The sequence below is a fragment of the Gopherus evgoodei genome, chromosome 2 (assembly GCF_007399415.2).
Source record: "Gopherus evgoodei ecotype Sinaloan lineage chromosome 2, rGopEvg1_v1.p, whole genome shotgun sequence".
Classification (NCBI taxonomy): Eukaryota; Metazoa; Chordata; order Testudines; family Testudinidae; genus Gopherus; species Gopherus evgoodei.
In genome coordinates this window covers 28,223,425-28,238,136 of record NC_044323.1, presented here as the reverse complement: position 1 = coordinate 28,238,136, position 14,712 = coordinate 28,223,425, and the positions used below count along the sequence as shown (strand labels likewise).

At 42.9% G+C, this 14,712-nt stretch overlaps 1 long non-coding RNA gene across 1 annotated transcript in view; it reads left to right on the top strand.

Annotated features, from left to right (window-relative positions):
- The window catches only part of LOC115645485, a 92,342-nt gene that overhangs the window by 40,187 nt on the left and 37,443 nt on the right, over window positions 1–14,712 (top strand). Inside the window, exon 2 of the long non-coding RNA XR_003998758.1 lies at window positions 6,746–6,809. This is a non-coding gene — a long non-coding RNA (uncharacterized LOC115645485). The remainder of the gene's footprint in view (window positions 1–6,745; window positions 6,810–14,712) is intronic.

Genomic DNA, 14,712 nt, shown 5'->3' with positions numbered 1-14,712 from the left:
CAAGAATATTTTCTATCTGTCTTAATCTAACTAGAGTGAATTATTGAGGCAGAACTGTTCTCTGGGAAACAGGGATTAGTTTTTAGCTATAGGGGTACTGAAAGAGGTAATTGCCTATGTGCCATTTGTGACCACCTCTGTTCCAGAACTAGTTTATATATATGTAAATCAAATGAGAGCAGTAAATGGCTCTTTGTGCTGCAGGCCTGCAGATCCCCACAGGAGCAAGGAGAGAGACCATCTCTTTGACAGGGCAATGTGTGCTACCCCCATGTATGGCCAGCTATGTTGGTAAGTGCAGGAGAAGGGTGTGTTTGATCTAAACATCACCCAGTATGGGGAGTCAAGCAGTGTCAGTACTGCTAGAGTTAATTATTAATTACGTACCCTCTGTCAAGGGCTGTGATTCTGACTGAGACTTGGGCAGGAATACAAAGTGGGAGGGTAAACTGTTTTCAGTCTCTTCTCCCCTTGTACACTCATTAAGGGCTGTGCAAACTAAGGCCTTAATGTCATCCCAATACTTGAGAGCCTTAGAACAACTGACTGTGTGTAGTTCTATTTGCACTGATAAGTCTGTCTTTTGGGGATGCACCAGTGTTAAAGAGCCAAGAACAGGTTTGCTTACTGGCAAATGCATATCACTGTCTACTCATGATCAAATATTGCCACTGCTGCCCTGACAGCTGTTGTAACTTCCCCAAGCTCTCTTGGGCAATGCATCAAGGGGGACACTCTGGATCGCCACATGCCAAGATGAGGAAAAGCAATTTCAGTCCACAGCATAAGGCTTACAGAATTAATCACTGTGCACTACCCCTGATAATTCACTCTGAATTAAGCACAATCCTTTTACAAGGAAACACTCTAATTCAAGAAAATGGCAACAAAGTACAGCTGATGAATGAAGGAAATGCTCATTGTGCTCACCAGCACCTTCAAGATAAACCTGAAATGTAATTGGCAAAAGAAATGAATCCTGTAAAGGGGCACAGGGTGTTAGGAGACAGCTCCTTGCTCCTTCCCCTATTGATCATTAACCCAGTTTGCAGCCTGGCCCTTAATAAACAAACTGGAAAAGGTGTAACTGCAACATTTGATGAAACACTGAGCCTTTGCTGCTGTATGTTGGCCTAACTTCACTGACTTCAGCAGAACGCCACCAATTTACACCATGGAGGATCAGGCTCTGAATGTCACTTAAGCAGAATAACAGAACTACAAATGGCTGTTTCAAAGTTAGCTAATTATAGAGAGTTAGATTGTTGCAGCCTTTACTCACCATCTAGGCACCAGCAAAACAAGCAGGTGCTTGGGGCCGCAAATTACCAGGGGCAGCATAATCCTGGGACCCCAGATCCAACCTGAGGCAGTGTCCTGGGCTGGATCCTGACTGCCCTTTGTTCTCTAACCAGGTGCCACCAGGGCTGTGCAGCAGGGCAGGGGGAGCAGGCTCAGTGGGGAGTGTGTCTCTGCCGCTCTCCCACTGGCAGCAGCCAGGCCACCTCAGGCATGAGCTGGTAGCGTGGCCCTACCCCGGTCGCGAAGCACACGGGGTGGTGGCGGAACAAGGCAGCAGGGAAGGCCGCTCCTCCAGCGCCAGCTGCGGGCTCCTCCTTGGCTTGTCCCAGCCTCTGCCTCCTCCTCTCCTTCCCCCCTGCTGCTGCCTCCTGCCGGGGAGGGGAGCGGCAGCCTGGGCTGAGCCGAACTAGTGCCGCTGCGCAGGCCAAGCCCATGGCCAGCTCACGCGTGTCCCGGGGAGCAGGAGGCCTGGACACGCTGCCCTGCAATCACCAGCTGCTCTGCCCCGAGCCCCTGCAGCCAAACCCTGCAGCTGCCCTAGCTCGCTCTGCGTGAGAGCTACAGGTGGTGCCCCCCACCCATCTAGCTTCCGAGCCACGCCACTGGTTGAGAGTCCAGGACCCTGGGGTGTTGCTGAGATTGTCCCAAGTGAGGCTTCCTGGAGTCCGCTGCCCCTCCAGCCACGGGGGCCCTAAGCCAGGATGGGAGCCGGGCCGCAGCCCTGTTCTCAGAGCCTCATCCCCTCCCTGCACTGCATAGCAAGATGTGGGACCGTGGACAGGGCTGCTACGGGCATTTCAGACCGGGATTGGTGCTGAGAGAGCAGAGGTTATTGTGCCCTGGCTGGAGGGACTGGGCAGCCCCCTCCAATGCCCGCTGCTTGCTCCTGATGGCACAGGGCTGCGACACCCAGCTTCAGAGGGCAGCACCAAGCCCCTGGCGTGCTTTGCGGGGAAGGAGAGAGAGGAGGCAGAGCTGTTCGGTGTCTCCCATGCAGCTCTAGGCCTCTCTGGCTACTCGGCAGCGACAGCCAGGCTGGGTAGCCCACAGGCACTGTGACTTGATCCAACCTGCACTGACCACATGAGCCCTGAGGCTGGCGCTGACGTCCTACTTATGCCCACCAGCGGCTGTAGGCACCAGCGCTCCAAGCACGTGCCTGGGGCGGCAAGCCATGGGGGGCGCCCTGCTGGTCCCTGTGAGGACGACAGTCAGGCAGCCTTCAGCGGTTTGCCTGAGGGAGGTCCGCCTGTCCCATGGTTTGGGCAGCCATTCAGCGGTGGGTATACCGAAGCCACAGGACCGGGGACCTCCCGCTGGCATGCCACCAAATCCGTGGAATCGGGGACCTCCCTCAGGCAAGCTGCCGAAGGCTGCCTGACTGCCATGCTTGGGGAGGCAAAAAAGCTAGAGCAACCCCCTGCCTATGCCAAGGCCTCTGGTGCAGGGGCAGCCCAGCTCTGCCCAGGCAGACACAGCCCAACTCACTCCTTGGCCGGTCCAGTGAGCAAACGAATACACTGGTAGGAAATTGTTTTATTTCACTAACTAAAAATTCTCTGTTTTCATTATTTTTTAAATTTTGAACGGTCCAAAACAAAACACTGCAAAGTGCAAACGTGTAAAAGCCAAAAAAAAAAAAAAAAAGAGGGGGAATTTTTTTTTTTTTTTTTTGCTTGGGGCGGCAAAAAACCTAGAGCAGGCTCTGTCGGCTATGCAATGAAATGGAGGGAGGGTAAAGTGTCTGCTGAGATTGTTACTCTGGTTGCCATGATGAGAGCCAAAACTGCTGGCCAGCTGTTCCCTAGTGCCTGCATATGAACAGAGGGAGAAAGAGAAATGGGAGGAATCCTGGCTCCTCCCCCTTTACCTGTTGGTCAGCGTATCTGATTGGTTACATAGGGAGGAAAGGAATGAAGTAACTTGCTGCCCCGCACAGCAAGGGAAAAACAGGGCAGGAATTTTGTTTGTCTCAAGACTTGTCTATACTTACAGCGCTGCAGCTGCACCAACACAACTGTGCTGCTGTAGTGCAGGCCATAGCTATGTCAATGGGAGAAACCCCACATCTCTGGTCAACAAAGTGCTGTCTAGACAGGGAATTTAGTCAGTATAATTGCATTACTCAGGAGTGTGAATTTTCCTCACCCCTGAGCAGAGGTGCTGGAACAACTCGTACAGTTGGGGTGCTGAGAGCCATTGAACCAAACTGTAAACCTTGTACACCTCTACCTCGATATAATGCGACCCGATATAACACAAATTCGGATATAACGTGGTAAAGCAGTGCTCCGGGGGAGGCGGGGCCGCCCACTCTGGTGGATCAAAGCAAGTTCGATATAATGCAGTTTCACCTATAAGGCTGTAAGATTTTTTGGCTCCCGAGAACAGCGTTATATCAAGGTAGAGGTGTATATGATGGAAAACATTTCAAGCCAGGAGGTGCAGCAGCATCACCAGCATCCCTAGTTCCAGCACCTATGCCCCAGAGCAACATAGTTACGCTGACATAAGTTGGTAATGTAAATCAGGGTTCAATGACAATTTGTTCTTTGGTCTGTTCATGGGTTTATGCAGCTGGGCACTATCCCTGACTCAGGGAGGGTTCCAAGGTGACAATTAGAGCTATGTGGAAATTCCATTTTGAGAAGGATTTTGAATTTCAAAATGTGTTTTCATTCTGAACGAACCCCCTAAAATTTCAAAATTCTTCACTAGAGAAGATTCAGGCGAGAATCATTTTGAATTGATTGAATGGTTTTGTTTTGACACAATCATAGTGTTTCGGTTTGATTTTGACTTTTTATATTATATTGAATAATATTATACAAAATACAAGCACTTCAAAATGAAAAGGCATTTCAGACTGAAAAACTTAAACATTTCATTCCAAAAATGTCTTAAGAGAATATTTTGGAACTCTCTTCTCCCACCCTTTTTCCCCAAATTGGAATTTTGGCAAAATCAACAAGATTTTGCAAAGCATCTCAATTTCACAGAACTGTATTTTCCCACAGAAAATGGGTCTGCTGATATTTTCCCCAGCAGTTCTAATTACAATCTAGCCCTGAGTGGGTAAAATTTCTCTCAGAGTACATAGCTGTAGGGGAAAAAACCTTGCATTTTCATTAAAATCCTGATTTGCGATACTGCAGTCTTTGTTCAAGCAAAGCTCCCGTTTCTTTCATTTGGACATCTGCCTGATTGATGTTTGCAAGATCCAACCCCTGGAATATTTAAAAGGGGGGAAATGGAAACTTCAATACATGTGACTCTACCATTGTATGAAGAGAAACTAGTTTGATGATTTTTTCCTGTTAGTTGTAAGGAAAATCTACCATTTGTGTGTGTGTGCAAACTACAATGAAATCAAGTTAAACAGGGTATTATTTATGCATTAAGGACCTGACCGTGGAAGGCTCTGGTTGTCTTCAATACACCCTGATTTCAATAATTCAGTGGGAGCTGAGAGTGCTCAGCACCTTACAGAGAGCACTCAGCATCTCATAGGATCAGGCCCTTAAAAACACAATCCTCCATTCCAAACACTGTAGGCATAATTCAAGACACAGTCAACCAGAATGGGTACACTGAAACCTTATGTCAGTGTTTAACAGCCCACAGCCTGGGGTGAGAGTGATTAATAGAGCTGGTGAACTAACCTCTCTACTTTGCCCCCTTCAGCCCTAGCAAAACAACACTGGTACAGCTCCAATATTCATTCATTTATTCATGACAAGAAATCTACAGAATTCCTTCCATTATATTGCACAATCTCTTTTGCTGCTAAAACTATACTTGAATGAGCATGTTGAGGATCCTGATCTTGTCAGTATTATATGTCAGGTGTGTAACCCTAAGAGAAATTTTACCTTTTAATTAGTTTTATTAAAAGCCCCTCTTTAAACTCTGTGCACCCTATAAAAATATAAAAACACAAGAAATGGTTAAATCTCCTTAATGCAAAGGACTTTGCCATCCAAGCGTCTTCACAGCATAACCATCTTAATAGAACATTAAGACCATAGAATGGTTAGAAGTCTGATTCTCAATGGCTTTTGCAAACTTTGACAAATAAGTCTCAAGAGTAGGACAACATACATGAAGCTTTGGAGACGACATGAAGCTATGAATCTATGAGATCTCTGGCACGAGAAGAAACAACCATCAGAGAGACCTGTGTTAGAAGTCTTGCCACTTCTGTTAAGGTACAGAAAGGCACAGATTTTCTTAGCAAGTGTCCCAAAACTATAATCCCTTCTTCTGAAAAAAGCAAACAAGACCGCAGTCCTCACAACTTTCAAAGGAAAGTGAAAAAACCCACTTCTATCACTTTACTTTCCTACAGCTTCAATGAAATCAGTAAAGATGGTGATAAAATAGATGACTGGGGAGGAGGAAAGATAATATTAATAATAAAACCTTCGGATGCCTTGAAGAAGGAGAAAAGACTATTGGAACAATGGTAATTTTGTTAAATGGTCAGATACTACTGTGATGAGCTTAGACAGACAGACTGATTGATTGATCTTCAGTAACAGACATTCAGTAGCATTTTGCATGACATTGCCACTGCCATAGTGTAGTGATAAATCATCCTCAAAGCTGGACAGGGGCCAAGCCATGGAGTCAGATCCAGCCGCCCAAAGTTCAGAGATGGATCAGACCAGTGGGCTTGCAGCCACCTCCACTCATATCTTGGAAATTCTGATAAATATATATCAGTCTCGTGAAAGAGCCCGATATCCTTGCTCACAGTCCCAGATTGTAATGCTCTTTAAATGCAAAAGCCATTGGCTAAACTGAATCTTAACAAAGTAAAATAAATGGTATATTTGTAATGCAACATCAAACAATTGTTCCACTGGCACACCTTCATAATGGTTTCTTTATGCAAACTTTATAGCCTTTGTACTGTTTTCTGGTTCTTTTATTTCCAGTACATTTATTGCAGCGAAAGCTGCTGTAAGACTTTTAAACACTTTTGAAGATTGGCCCTTTTCCTCCTGCTTCAGGATGTGCAGTTATAAGGAGAGCTTGCATAGACCACCAGTGACACAGCATAAACAGGGCGTTCTTTCTCTTTAAACTGCACCAGTCACAAGCACTTCATAAATACATACTTTGTACCGTACATTTCAATGTTTCTTTTCTCTTTATTTCCTGCAGAGATCTTTAGTTAGATTGTTAGATCCACAGAAACACAGAGGAGCAGAAAAGTAATATCAGATAAATTGCTTTGACTAAATAAGAACTCCCCAGACCCTTTACCCAGATCTTGAACTGAACCGCACCTAACTTATTCCCAATTCAAGATGCAAACAATTCAAGTGAAAACTTGCAAAGAGTGATTATAAACGTAATGAAAATGAAATCTCAGTGTAATATTTGGCCAGCTTTCATTTCAGATGCACTTCAAGATTTGCTTTTCATATCATTTCAGGTACCAGATGAAACCAGGAAATACAGAATTACATGAAAATTAAACCAAAGTGAACATCCTGCAGGTAAAAAGGATTCCCAATAATTACAGCTTATGGATGCAATTGGGGCTCTTATTGTGGCTGTTAAGCTGCAGGATGCATCATGGTGCGGTGTTTGAAGGGCTCTGCACCAGTAGTAGTATTTATCATTACTATTACACTAATGCCATAAGGCTCCTATCAAGGACCAGACCTCCACTGTGCTAGGTGCTTTATATTCACATGTCTCTGCCCCAGACAGTTCAAAACTTGTTCCATTAGCAATTCCTGTGGCAATTCTGGCTGACTCATCAGAATTCCTCTAGGGGTGGTTAGAATGGTGACTTTGACTTTCACTCTGTCCTTCCCTACCCGCTTTAGTCAATCTAGTGTCACTGTCAGCATTAGACTCTCCCAGGGACAGCATGGATGGGAATTGAGACTGGCTGCTGCACTGGGGAGTAAGGGGATAAAAAGGCTCCTTGTCCTTACTTCTCCCTCCCCTTACGCAGTCAGCCGCTAGCTGTCCCTTAAAGGACAAGCTAGAAAAGATTAAGCTGCAACATTCAGAGAAAAACAAAAAGTGAATGTAACAACAGCAAGTTGTCTAAAAACACGCACAGCAGAATTATAGCAACCTTTGATCCTCACACCACAAACTGTGAGCCTCCTTGTTCCCGCTGGATTCCACTTTCTTTAGAGAAATAAATGTCATTCCTGGTGAAAAGTGCCAGACTGACAGTCCTGGAGATGGAAATCTCAAACCCATTGAAAGGTTCTGGGACAATGCAGGCTTCCCTGCATCATCATGTCGATGTCTCTAAGCCCAAGATACTAACTTTAGGAGAATGAGGGTCTCCATGGGCAGTCTTCATGCCCATTTAGGCTTTGCTTTTCTGATGAGATTGCTAGCAAAGGCAGTGATTACAGCAGATTTGGATGATGATCCTTGAGCCAAGCAAAGCATTTCACCTAGAACACTGGCGGTTTCTTTTAAAAATTCTTTTGAAATGCCTTTCCTTAATTGTCAAAGCTTTTAAGAAAATCTTTAACTATCCATGAAGAATGGGCAAATGAAAATACTTCACTTTTCTTTCCTGGAATTGTTAGGTGCCATTATTGATTTTGGCTCTTAAAAATGTTAAAAACAATAAGCAGCGTATCACAAAAGTACAGAAACCAAATTCAGAGCAGAGGTTACAGTGCATGAAATGAAGGCTGACGTCCAAATTGTGCTCTCATGTATGCTGGTGCAGCTTACGGAGTAAATGAGAATGCAATTTGGCCATGATTCTTGAGCATCTAAGACAGGCGGAATGTGAATTGTACAGTAATCTGTCAATAGAGCATTGCCAGGGACACTGGAATGCACAGGTGACAAATGTGCAAGATTCATCTGTGGAAGAAGTGACTGCATTGACAGCATCAAGTTTTAAACATCTTTAAGCACTAATTAGCCTTAATTCCAATCAGCATTTTTCTTGCATGGTAATCTCATGTTGGGGATTCCTAAATATGCTTTGTGTGGGATTCAATACAGTCATTCCTGAGTTCGCATGGCCTTTTAAAACCTCCCTCTTCTGGTGAAGATCATAGAGATGTTCTTGGCCAGGGTTCTCTTGCTGCATATCACAAGGAAGAAGGGGGTCTCTTTCAGAATTCTCCATGGTGGAATTCTCTGTGAAGTCCATATGAATCCATTGACATTGCTGAGCTTTGGATCAGGTCCATGGTACAGCCACTACCTCCACTTCACTATTAGGTTCCCTCCTAGAAGAAGGGATTCAGGAGGTTTCATTTGCTCCACTTTTTGTGACAGACTGTTTGCCTCTGACACAAATGAGTGCTGGCAAGAAAATGAAATTTTATTTCCTGGCCCAGTCACATGGAACCAAGGTGGGTTTTCATTATTGCAGAAGAAAGGTCAGGATCTGCTGACTCCAGTGGTCAGTTTATACTTCCTATCACTGGTAATCAAGTCCTGGGGCTTCTCAAAGGCTCCATGAGGAAACAAAACAAGTTATTGGGCCAAATACTGCAACCCTTATTCAGAGAAAACTCCCACTGAGCTCAATAGGAGTTTTCCCTGAGTAAAGGCTGCAAGATTTGGATTGTAATCCTTACATTTGGAGTTAGCAAAAACAGGATCCATCTTTTCAGACTGAAAAAAATTTGTTTATCTTATGAGCAAAATATACATATGGAACTTGTTAATTTATTTGGAGTTCTATACAGTTTTATCTGCTCAGCTTTCATGTTTACTTTCTTCAACATTTGATGTATCATTGACCTTTAATATAGTATCAACATTAAACAAACACAAAATAAAAAAACATTGTTACCAAAATCTATGATTTCCTCTTGCGTTACCAAAATATTCTCCTCAGAGTCTCATTCATTTCCTGTCAGAAGATCCTTGGCACTCAATCTCAAGTAAATAAACAGACCCAGGAACTGGCCTGCTGCAGAGAGTTTGTTCTGCTAGCTGTAGAAAAGAGGGAGGTACAAGACTATTGCTGCCATGAGGACAGAAGATATTTTAGAAAGTGGAAAAGACTATGCTCCCTAATAAGCCTGATCTTTCTTTCATGTTACCTTCATCCCATCTTCCTGCTTTTCACCCACCTCTTCCTTTCCCTCTGCAAAAAAACCCAAAAAATATCAATAAGGTATGGTGCTTTTTCAGATGCATTCCAACTGAAGATCCCAAAGCACTTTACAAATATTAATGCCTCACAATATCCCTGACACATCTCTTATTTTACATTTGTGGAAACTGAGGCACAGAAAGATATCCAAGGTTCTTTTGGTGCCACTTCTTGAGACAACCACAAAGCGATCCCTCCCTTCTTCCTATAAGACTTGTTGCTTTAATCGCCTTCTCTAGAACCTTATTCCATATGTTTGTTACTCTAAATGAAATAGTTCTGCCTTACATCCCTATTTTGCACCTGGTATTCTCAGTTTTAGAATATATCTTTTCTCCTCATTTTCTGGAGCTGTATTTTTAATGAATTGAATTAAATGCTGATGTTGCTATGCTGATCAATCAAGCCTCTGCCAAGCGCACAAAATAAATCCTCTGGTATATTTTGATATTCCTTTGAAAGGAGGAAAATTCCTTTCACATGGCTTCTTGTCCCTAGAAATCTACAAGTTTCTTTGTCTTGGCAACTAGCCAAACAGCGTCATGCTGTACCATTTTTCTTGGCTTATTTTTTTTTTAGGTCTTTTGAAAAAAAAAAACGTGCTCACACAATATTTCTTCATCCAACAGCTGTAGGACAGTGACCACAGCTGCATATGTAGTAAAATCCAACTTCCATCAATATTAAGGGCTGTGTGGTTTTGTTTTTGAGATGACTGACTAAACTAATCCTGACATAAGCAACTCTGAGGTTACCTCCTAGTTAGCCACTTTGCTATAACCATGAGGCACTTCAGAAAGCATAGAGCCCTTTGCAGGATAAATGTATGTAGCCCACCTGGTAGCAATCTTCTCAGGCCTACACTGCTTGATGTCTCCTCACAACCTGACCTGAGTCCCCTGTGGTTCAAGATTTGGCAGTCTATTTAGATGGCCCAGATCTGAGTGGTCCCTTACACCATTTCATTTCCTTATGCAGTTTGCTAAGCTATTTGTAAGGCCAGCCCAGGTTTGCTTGCTGACAAATGGTCATGGGATTTAAAAAAAAAAAAATCCTCCCAGGACAGTTTATGTATAAGACAAAACTGGCCAGGAAATATTTATGGCAGGTCCTGAAAGATCAGCCATTCTGGAAGGGGATCGGAGGAACACGTGCTTCCCTGTATGCTTGTTAGGATTTTTGTGGTGCTCAGATTAAGGCACAATGTGGTTTTGTGGGGCCAATGATAACTGAAACTAAGCCTGGCAGGATAGAAAGATCTTACACATGAGTCAAAAGAGGCTGTATATTTGAGTGCTGAAGCATGTTGTTTTAAGCCCTGAATGGTAAATATTATTAACTAGGTCCTGGTGGGCTGTATGTCAAATGAGAGCAAAGCTAACCAAGTTAAAAGCCATAATATGGACGTTGCTTTATAGGATCTTACTCAGGCAAAATTCCCAATTACTTCAATGGAAGTTTTGCTTGAGTAAAGAATGCAAGATTGGGCCAGTGGTCAATGTTAAGGGACTCTTTCCAACCTTTGTAGCAATATACTCCTCTTTCAAGTATATCTAGATAAATGGACCTGTCTGATTATCTATTAATAATTATTTGACCGACTCCAGTCAGAATCCATTGTGCTAGGTGCTATATACACATCTAATGAAAAGATGGTCCTTGCCTTCAACAGCTTACAATCTGTATGATGAGACAAAACAGGCAGATATATCAAACAGACTCGGGGAGGGAGGGAGCACAGGTAACATGGAGACTAATATAATCAGTAGAATAAGCACACCAGCAGGTTGGTGGTATTTATTTATATGAGCTATTCTTGATGAGGAATGAGAAAGAGCTGGGGGAAGGGCCCCATTTTGGGAGAAGGAAGTCTCCGGTATCCTTTTATTTATTTATTTGTTTGTTTGTTTGTTTTCATATTGTTTTTATTGATGAGCAGCCACATTACTTCATTTCCTGTCTCTGGAACTGGCTGCAACATGCTCAGTTATAATCTAGATACTAGATGCTATGAAAATATTCAAGTTCATACCCTTGGCTGTAAGGTGTTTTGAGAGGTTGTTTAAATCTCTGCAGTCATGGCATACATTTTTAACTCAGTTTAGTATTTTAAAAACAGCCAAATGGATAAGATCAAAGGAAAATGGATCTAACTTTCCATTAAGGTTCCATTTATAAATATTTATGAAGAGTTAATAATGGATTAGGAGATGTTTTAATAAATGGGTAAACAGTTGTTATAGAGTCCAATGGTCAATGCTGATAACCAGGGCTTATCATATGCTACAGCACCTTCTGCTGTTATGGTTATACCCAACTGTAACATATATTCCTTATGTCTATTACATGCTTATAGCAGTAATTAATAATGTGTTAACCCTTTATAAACCATTTAGAAGTAAAACCTTGCTACAGAGTGGGAATGTAAAATGCTAATAATGAGGCCAGTGAAAGAGGTAACTAGGCAACCATTATTTAAAACAGTTTCATTATGCTGTGCAGGGCTGGCCTTGGAATGTATTTATATCAAACCTTTTTTTATGCATGTAATTTGTCTAATTCTGCCACTGCTAAATGGCATATTCCCCTCTTAATATGTGTAAACAGAGGTGAATGGACCTCAATGGGTTTCTCATGTCAGGGCCCTGATGCAGCTTTGTTTTCTAGATAGTCCTACTGTGCAGCAGCCTACTTCTAAAGAGAGCATACATCTGTGGAACTTGGACAAGTGGCTCCTGTCTGAACCACTGTAACTGCAAACCAAGCAACTGAATCTCCATTATGGGCTTATAGATGACACAGAAGTCACAGCTGTGTCTGTTAGTGGGCATGACTTCTGTTTGATCATCCGCTCTGAGCCCAGGGAGGCTATAACTCTTGAGAAAAAGAAGTGCAAAGCTTTCCTGTACATATAAACTCACATGGAAGGGTCTCTCTCCCAGGCAGTGTACTGTAATCTGACAATCAGGGATGAGGGATAAGCACAAATGATTTACAATAATATTTAGTGGAATTCATTTGATGGCTTAAAAGCTTTCTATAAAATATTAGTTCCTACCGACTCCTAAATAAGCCTTTTTCTAGTTAAAAACATAAGCCTGTGAACTAGCAGGCACTGGGGAACTTGGTTCTATGAGTGAAGACTGAACTGCGCAATTGAAAGGTGTTACTGGCGGCACATTCAGGGGATTCACAATGGAGGTTTCATACATTTAAAATAAAGCACCTGCTTCTGTGTTCAGTCCTTTATGTTTCCTTGTTACTGAGTGTTCTATTGAAACCAAAGATATTGATATATTTTAACCTGCAGGGAAATCAATAAAAACTTTAATCACAAAATTAAATAAAAACCAAAGCTACTAACATAACATGGCAGCACTTTCTGAAGGAACAACATGGCATTTTATGGTATTCCAAGTGGGCTTATTGTTTGTTAAAAATAAAAAAAATTAAATCAATACCACCTTTATTGTAACTTGAAAGGTAGAGTAAAGCCTTGTCATTATTATAGATAATTTCTTAGTAAACTTTATTAAAGAGTTAGCAGGGCAGGACAAGGCATTAAAATATGTTCTTTTTTCAAAGATGTATGTAGCTTTCTTGAAAGGAGGATTTAAGAATCTCAAACAGTCATCTTCGCCATAGTCTCTGAATCTGTCATGGTCCATTCTCACATCTCCTCCTGCCTGGGAAAATAAATATGCATCACCATATTGGTTCTGTACTTGGAAAGTAGAGAGCAGAAGTGCTAAGTACCACCTTATGATGTGGAACTGGTGTCCTTCATTGCTGCATCCATTTTAAGGGGGCATAGCCCATTATTAGGCAGAACTGGACTTCTAGAAGACAGTATTTAATAATTGGAGATATATCTATCTCCTAGAACTGGAAGGGACCCTGAAAGGTCATTGAGTCCAGTCCCCTGCCTTCACTAGCAGGACCAAGCACTGATTTTTTTTTTTTTGCCCCAGATCCCTAAGTAGCCCCCTCAAAGATTGAACTCACAACCCTAGGTTTAGCAGGCCAATGCTCAATCCACTGAGTTATCCCTCCCATCAAGAATGTCAAGGATGGAAGGGACTTCAGGTGGTCATCTAGTCCAACCCCCTGCTCAAAGCAGGACCAATCCCCAGACAGATTTTTGCCCCAGATCCCTAAATGGTCCCCAAGATCCCTAAGTCACACCCCACCTTATAATAAGACAGTACTTGTTCTCCTGTTGTTGGAGTTTTATGCTCAATAAATAACGGTGTGTGTGCTCCACTCCTTGGAAGTTTTGAGATAACACAGCTCCTAGACCAGCTATGGATGCATCAGTTTACAGAATAAATGGCAATGAAAAGTCTGGTCACTGGAGCATAGGTTGCTGATGCAAAATGTCCTTTATTTTCTCAATAGTTTGTTCACGTTCCCTTGCCCATTGTACCACTATTGAAGCTGACATCTTTATGAGGTCCATCAGTGGGGTGGCCAGAGATGCAAACTGAGGTATAAAGCAACAGTAATAACTCACTAAGACTAGGAACACCCATACTTATTTCTTGGTCTTGGGGTTTTCTTTAGGGCACCTGTCTTGTCCCAAAGAAGCCGGATTTGGCCATTTCCCACAAGATATCTAAGCTATCATGCTTCTTGCTTGCCAAATTTTCACTTTTGGGGGTTTGCTGTGAGTCCAGCCTCTCCCAATGGCTTTGGTTGGATGCCACAGGGACAAAGTGTGACATCCAGTCTGAGATGAAGATAACCGATATTCAGAAATGCCACTGCAAACTGGTGATGGTGGGGAAGCACGTGGTCCATGAGACACTAAAAAGTGGCCAGGGCCTCGTGCAAACCAAAGGTCATGGTAGTAAATTGTAAATGACACACTGGAGTGGCAAACGTCATCCTTTCCTCTTGCATAAAAGATATTTGCCAATACTGTTTTGTTAAGTCTAGGGTTGTAATATGCTTGGCTTCCCTCAATGGTCCAGGAACTTGTCTATCCAGGGTATGAAATAAGCATCAAACTGTGAGACAGCATTTCGCCTCCCAAAGTCCACAATGAATCAATGCTGTCTGTCTTAGGTATGGGCACCACCAGACTTTACCAATGAATTTTGGACTCCTCAATGACCCCAAGTTGCAGTATTGCCTGAACTTCCCATTCCATGGTTCCACAGAGTTTCTCAGGGATTTGCTAGGTCTTATGTTCAGGTTTTGTTCCTGAGTTTATCAGAATCTGGTGTGCCAGGAGGCATGTTTGACTTGGTTGAGAGGAGAACATATTACCATCACCCTCTAAGAGATTCCTGGCTTCC